Below are 6,658 nucleotides of genomic sequence, written 5' to 3'. Positions count from 1 at the left end.
CGCCATTAGGGAAAAGCCTAGGGGAGTAGAGGTGAATTAAGTGGGGGAAAGTAAAGCCAACATCTGCCAAGTTGGCGAGGTGCCTCAAACAGGCGACAGCCCTCCATACAATTGGACCAATTTGACCCAAACAAATGTTGAAAAAACGGCAAAAATCTAGAATGACCGGGTCAATGGCTGGTTTGAACCCTAGAGTAAAAGGGTATGTATAAACAAAAGAGAATCCAATCATGTACGAAGTGATCCTCTGATTTGGATTAGGAATGATAATGGGAAAATCATCACTCCAGTAACAGTCCTTGCGAACTATAGGAGCTAGAATTTTTGTAATTTGAGTAGGGAAAGCATCGGCACGATCTAAAGTGGCAACTTGGTTCCTAAGAAATTCCCTATCATGATGAAAAGATAGTTCTGTTGGGACTATCTCTTCAACTAAAGGCTCACGTAAAGGCTCAGAGGGTTCTTTGTTCCTGGAAGAAGACCTTTGAGAAAGGGAACCTCTAGTTCTAGAAGAGGGACCAGAACTAGGAGAAGGCGTGGATGTGCTACCACCGCGAGCAGACCCTAAGCTACGAAGTCTACCACTTCTTCTATGCCTAATGGGAGCACTGGGGAAGTTATCTAAAATAGGAATTCTCCTAGGGTTAGGGTTTGATGAAGTCATGGCGAAGAAGATTGAAGTGAAGAAGAAGTGAATAGGGATTTGAAGAATTGAAGTGTTCAATACGCTTTATGTGGAAAAAGACAAGAAAAGAAATTATATTTATACTGATGGACAACCGGCAAAAAGAAAAAGTACCATGATGGAAGGACCATAATAATGATAACTGACACTTCGTGAACAGAGAAACCGAAAGGAAAGCCTAAGAAAGTGCTGCAAAACTGTAGAGCTAATAAGAGGATGACACGTGTAAAACGCATTAAATGGAAGTGACAATTGAAGCGTCAATTTTGTTAACGCATTAATGGTGACAAAAATTCTCTTTTAATGAAATCCACTTCCCAAATATTCAACTGATGAAGAAATGGAAAGTGGGGGGACTATCTGTATTTGGAAAAATTATATTTATATATAAAGGTGACGCGTCAAGACACGTGGATTAGTCAAATGGTCAAAGAATCGCAATTAACCACGAGTCAAGAGTTACAACAGATACGAGCAAGGAAAGAGGAAGAGGCACGAGACATCAGACAAGTAACACGGAGCCCGTACCTATTTAAGTCATTTATATCCAAGAATCAGAAGCAATGAATCTGACAGCATACGAGGGTCCAAATACAATATTTGATAAGCATTAAATGCTGAAAACGTTAGAGAATCTGTCTTAAATGTAATGATTATGTAACGTAGCATTCAATGCCATTTATTGCCCATAATAACCTTATTATGACCAAAGCAAGGCACTTACATCTAAGATAGCTTTAAAAGGAGAAGACTGAACAATTGTAGGGACACGAAAAATCATCTGAATATNAAAAACTTGTCAATGTTATTCCAAAAGAAACATGTGTGTTCCTATTTCTTTATCGTATGTTAACACCATTATGAAGTTGAGACGTCTTCTTCATTAAGTGTCGAAATATAAAAGGGCCCTCTTTTATAAAACTCATGTTTACTTTAGCTATTCATGAAGTTAACAAAAGCATTTTCTAAAGAATAAAAATGCAGATTATTCTATAAGTCCTTAGAAATGAAGGCAAGAATAAAATAAATAGAAGTTTAAGATAGTATTGAGAAAACTTCTAAAAATATTAAAAAGCTTGAGACTAAGTAAGAACTTAGTCGAAAAACTACGAATTATTTATACAGAATGCCCCATAAAAGACTTGGGGACTTGCGTTCCAAAAACCAACCCTCAAATGAAGTTAAGGGTTTGATTACAATTTTCTGAAATAAACCCTCAAATGAAGCCAAGGGTTTCTAACACAACTTTCCAAAGTGGTGCCTGCAAAAAAGAAGGAATTCAAGACAATGTAAATTTTTCACTAAGAAGATGTGGTTACTGGAGAAGATGCATCAACAGCAACGAGCTCAACTTGGACAGGAGCATCAACGGTTGCGGGTTGATCTTGATTCACAGCAACATGCTCAACTTGAGCAAGAGCATCAGCAGATGTGGATTTAACTTGGCTTGCAGCAGTAGGTTCGATTGGGCTCGAAGAAGATGCAATACCCGTATGAGCTTCAACCACGGGAGCTTCAATCACGGGAGAAGGAAAGTCCTGTGTTTGCTGAGCTTGTTCAATTGTTTCATTAACCTTAGCTAATTCTGACTCCAGGTCGAAATTTTGTTGACCAGCTTCAATTAGGGTATCACGACGTGAATTCAAAAAAGCCCAACTTACCTCAACATCAAATTTTTCTTCAAGGATCTCATAATCCTTTTCCCAAGCAGCCACCTCATTCTTGAGCTCTTCATTTTCGGCCAAGGCGGAGTTACAAGAAGCTTGAAGAGAAACATGAGAGCTCTCTAAAGCACGTACCTTATCAGCAGAGACTCGAAGCTCTTCTTGTGCTTGAGTTAAGTTTTGCACGAGCTCTCCAGCATAAACTTCTTTTTGATTCAGCAGAGCCTTCAAGGCCCTGTTCTCTTCGCTAGCCTTAAATAGCTGTTCTGAAAAGGAGGATTCAAGGTGTTCTTTTTCTTTTTCTGCTTGGTTCAAGGAAGCCTTGGTAACCGCTAGATCCGAAGTTAATGCTCGCACTTGCTGCTCTAAGGTACTCTTGCTCTCTTATAAATCCTCCATGTCTATTTGAGCACTGTCAAATTGTTCCTTCCAATTGATTGCTTCCAACTGAGAATCACGTGCAACCTTCTCTGAATCACGTGCTACCTTCTCCAAGAGAGAGATTCTGTTCATCCGCTCAGTGCTGATAAGATTGGCCTAAGAAAAAAGAAAGGGAAATAAGAATCTCGAAGATAGAAATTTTTACAAAGTAAAGAAGAGAAAGAAGGAAAATACCTTCAAAGTGGCATGCACTATGTCATTCATTAAAGTCAGGCTGCTATGGCTCTCCAGTTTTGCTTTCTCGATTGGGCCAATTAAAGGCTCGAGCCAAACATCAGCTTGACCTGACTTCCTTAAGAGGCTGCTATCAGCAGGAACTTCAATAGTTACGCTCCTCATAGCAGTACTTCTACTTGAAGAACCCACCTCCGTATGGTAAACGATAGGTGGGGGAATTGTCAAAGGAGGAGCGGTGGAAGGAGTAAAATAGTAGAGGGAGGAACAGAAACAGTTGAGGCAGGTAAGGAAAGAATCACGGGAGCGGGAGTAGAAAAGGAAGATAAGGGAAGTTCATCTAAAACAGGCCCTAAGTTTCCACTATCAGAACCACTGATAAAAAGTTGATCAATGGACTCACGAGTATCATGTGGAGTGACGCCATCATCAGGAATAATAACAGGGGTATCAACAGGTTCGGAAAGAGGAAGACGAGGTGAGATTTCAGCTTCGTCGTCAGATACAACACGTCTTCTAGCTCGTGGTCTCGTCACCAGGGAGCCTCCTTCATCCTCTTCTTCTGAGTCTTCTTCTTCAGTAGCTTTTCTTTTTGCAGAAGAAGAACCCAAGATTATTTCTTGGGCTGAAGAGGTACGAGTACCCAAAGAGTCACGAGAGGCCGCAACTGCCTCAGCAGTAACCCTTCGAATAGCAAATCCTGATAAAAAGAAGGATAAAAGTTAGAACAGTAAAAGAAAATATTTATATACGTGAAAGATAAAATAAAAACTCTTACCATGAGTCTTTACTTTCCAACCGTAACGGGTGGAAAGGTTTTTCCATGACCTACCCTCCATTGGAGCGGCCCTCAACAATTTTTCTACCCAACCACGAAAGTTGGGCACATTCTCCACAACACCCATGGTTGCTGAGAAAAGAAAAGAAGCGACATTAGAGAAATTAATAAGCTTGAAAGAAAAAGTCACGAGAAAGATAAAACACTTACGTGCAAAGTTCCACTTCTCAGGGAAGGGAATGTTATCTTTACCTACTAAACCAACAGTGGGGGCAGCAACAAACCGAGCATACCAGCCACGGTCTTTATCATCTTCGGGGCTCACTAAAACCCTCTTGCTCCTGGCTGCTAGGGTAAAACGCCATTACGAAAAAGCCTAGGGGAGTAGAGGTGAATTAAGTGGGGGAAAGTAAAGCCAACATCTGCCAAGTTGGCGAGGTGCATCAAATAGGCGACAGCCCTCCATACAATTGGACCGATTTGACCCAAACAAATTTTGAAAAAACGGCAAAAATCTAGAATGACCGTGTCAATGGCTGGTTTGAACCCTAGAGTAAAAGGGTATGTATAAACAAAAGAGAATCCAATCATGTACGAAGTGATCCTCTGATTTGGATTAGGAATGATAATGGGAAAATCATCACTCCAGTAACAGTCCTTACGAACTGTAGGAGCTAGAATTTCTGTAATTTGAGTAGGGAAAGCATCGGCACGATCTAAAGTGGCAACTTGGTTCTTAAGAGATTCTCTATCATGATGAAAAGATAGCTCTGTTGGGACTATCTCTTCAACTAAAGGCTCACGTAAAGGCTCATAGGATTCTTTGTTCTTAGAAGAAGACCTTTGAGAAAGGGAACCTCTAGTTCTAGAAGAGGGACCAGAACTAGGGGAAGGCGTGGATGTGCTACCACCGCGAGCAGACCCTAAGCTACGAAGTCTACCACCTCTTCTATGCCTAATGAGAGCATTGGGGAAGTTATCTAAAATAAGAGTTCTCCTAGGGTTAGGGTTTGATTAAGCCATGTCGAAGAAGATTGAAGTTAAGAAGAAGTGAACAGAGATTTGAAGAATTGAAGTGTTCAATACGCTTTATGTGGTAAAAGACAAGGAAAAAAGTTATATTTATACTGATGGACAACCGGCAAAAAGAAAAAGTATAATGATGGAAGAACCATAATAATGATAACTGACACTTCATGAACAGGGAAGCCGAAAAGAAAGCCTAAGAAAGTGCTGCAAAACTGTAGAGCAAATAAGAGGATGACACGTGTAAAAACGCATTAAATGGAAGTGACAATTGAAGCGTCAATTCTGTCAGAGCATTAATGGTGACAAAAATTCTCTTTTAATGAAATCCATTTCCCAAATATTCAACTGATGAATAAATGGAAAGTGGGGGGACTATCTGTATTGGGGAAAATTTTATTTATATATAAAGGTGACGTGTCAAGACACGTGGATTAGTCAAATGGTCAAAGAATTGCAATTAACCACGAGTGAGGAGTTACAACAGATACGAGCAAGGAAAGAGGAAGAGGCACGGGACATCAGACAAGTAACACGGCGCCCGTACCTATTTAAGTCATTTATATCCGAGAATCAGAAGGAATGAATTTGACAACATACGAGGGTCCAAATACAATATTTGATAAGCATTAAATGCTAAAAACGTTAGAGAATCTGTCTTAAATGTAATGATTATGTAACGTAGCATTCAATATCATTTATTGCCCATAATAACCTTATCATGACCAAAACAAGGTACTTACATCTAAGATAGCTATAAAAGGAGAAGATTGAACAATTGTAAGGATACGAAAAATCATCTGAATATACTTTGGTTTACTTGTTTTATTCAATTATATTCTGGCTAATCAAATTATTCTCTTTTATATATTATTGCGATTATCAGTAACCCGTGTTCTTCTAAAATATAGCTTTAGTCAAAATTCCATTTTTTGGTTAAACAATCATAGGCTCATCCTGGAGAAGTCCTGGCAGTGTACACATATAGTGTACAAAGCAGACAATTCAGTTTATTCAAATCTATCACTGGCGCCCTTTGGAACGGCACGAAGAAGTCCAGACTTGTGTATTTAGGCTTACATTTAGGTCTTTGTGTTCATATATTATGATGAGGTGCTCATCTTGCTATCTCAGGTATTTGATTTCAAGGTTTATGTTCAACATTTCCTCATATACATGATGTTTGGATTTTTGGAGAGCTACTGAAGGTTGTGTTGGAGGTTGGAGATTCACATTTGCATGTCCTATATAATGCAAAATTTGCCCCTGGTGAGAGCTTTAGAGGTGCTACTGTGAGGTTTTGTCCTTGGCTTGTGGATACGCAAAACACAATGCTTTAGAGCTTGTTCATTTACTTCATGTAGTAGTTAGCATACTCAGTGTTGTTAGTTGTAGTGTTACTCCTTTTAGTTTTGGTTTTGGACAAGTTGTAAACACTGGATCCGATTTTCGATCGATTTATATATATAGTAAGCGCTAGGCACCCTGCGTAGTGGTATATTTGCTATAAAAAAATATCGTTTACCTTTTGATCCTTAAAAAATAGCTTTTATAATGGGCAAATTTGTATTTATGTTAGTTTTCTATATTTAGTACTTTGAATTCAATTAAAATTTTGCATATTAAATTTTTTTCTTATTAAAATAGGTAAAAAGTCCTAATATTTAGGAATTTAAAATTAATAAATATTTTACCTTATACAATTGTATTAATTGACAATACATCCTTTGTGCAATACTTATAAAATCAAGATGAGAATGATGTTGACCTCAATTGATTTCTGATTAAAAATTAAAATATGGGGACATAAAATCACATATTAAATTAAAATTGTTTGATACAATAACATCCAATTAAAATTATTTCAACACCGAATAATTAAATATGTAT

Source organism: Nicotiana attenuata, chromosome 5, assembly GCF_001879085.1.
Source record: "Nicotiana attenuata strain UT chromosome 5, NIATTr2, whole genome shotgun sequence".
In the NCBI taxonomy this organism is placed as follows: Eukaryota; Viridiplantae; Streptophyta; class Magnoliopsida; order Solanales; family Solanaceae; genus Nicotiana; species Nicotiana attenuata.
Note: the sequence above shows the minus strand (reverse complement) of the source record.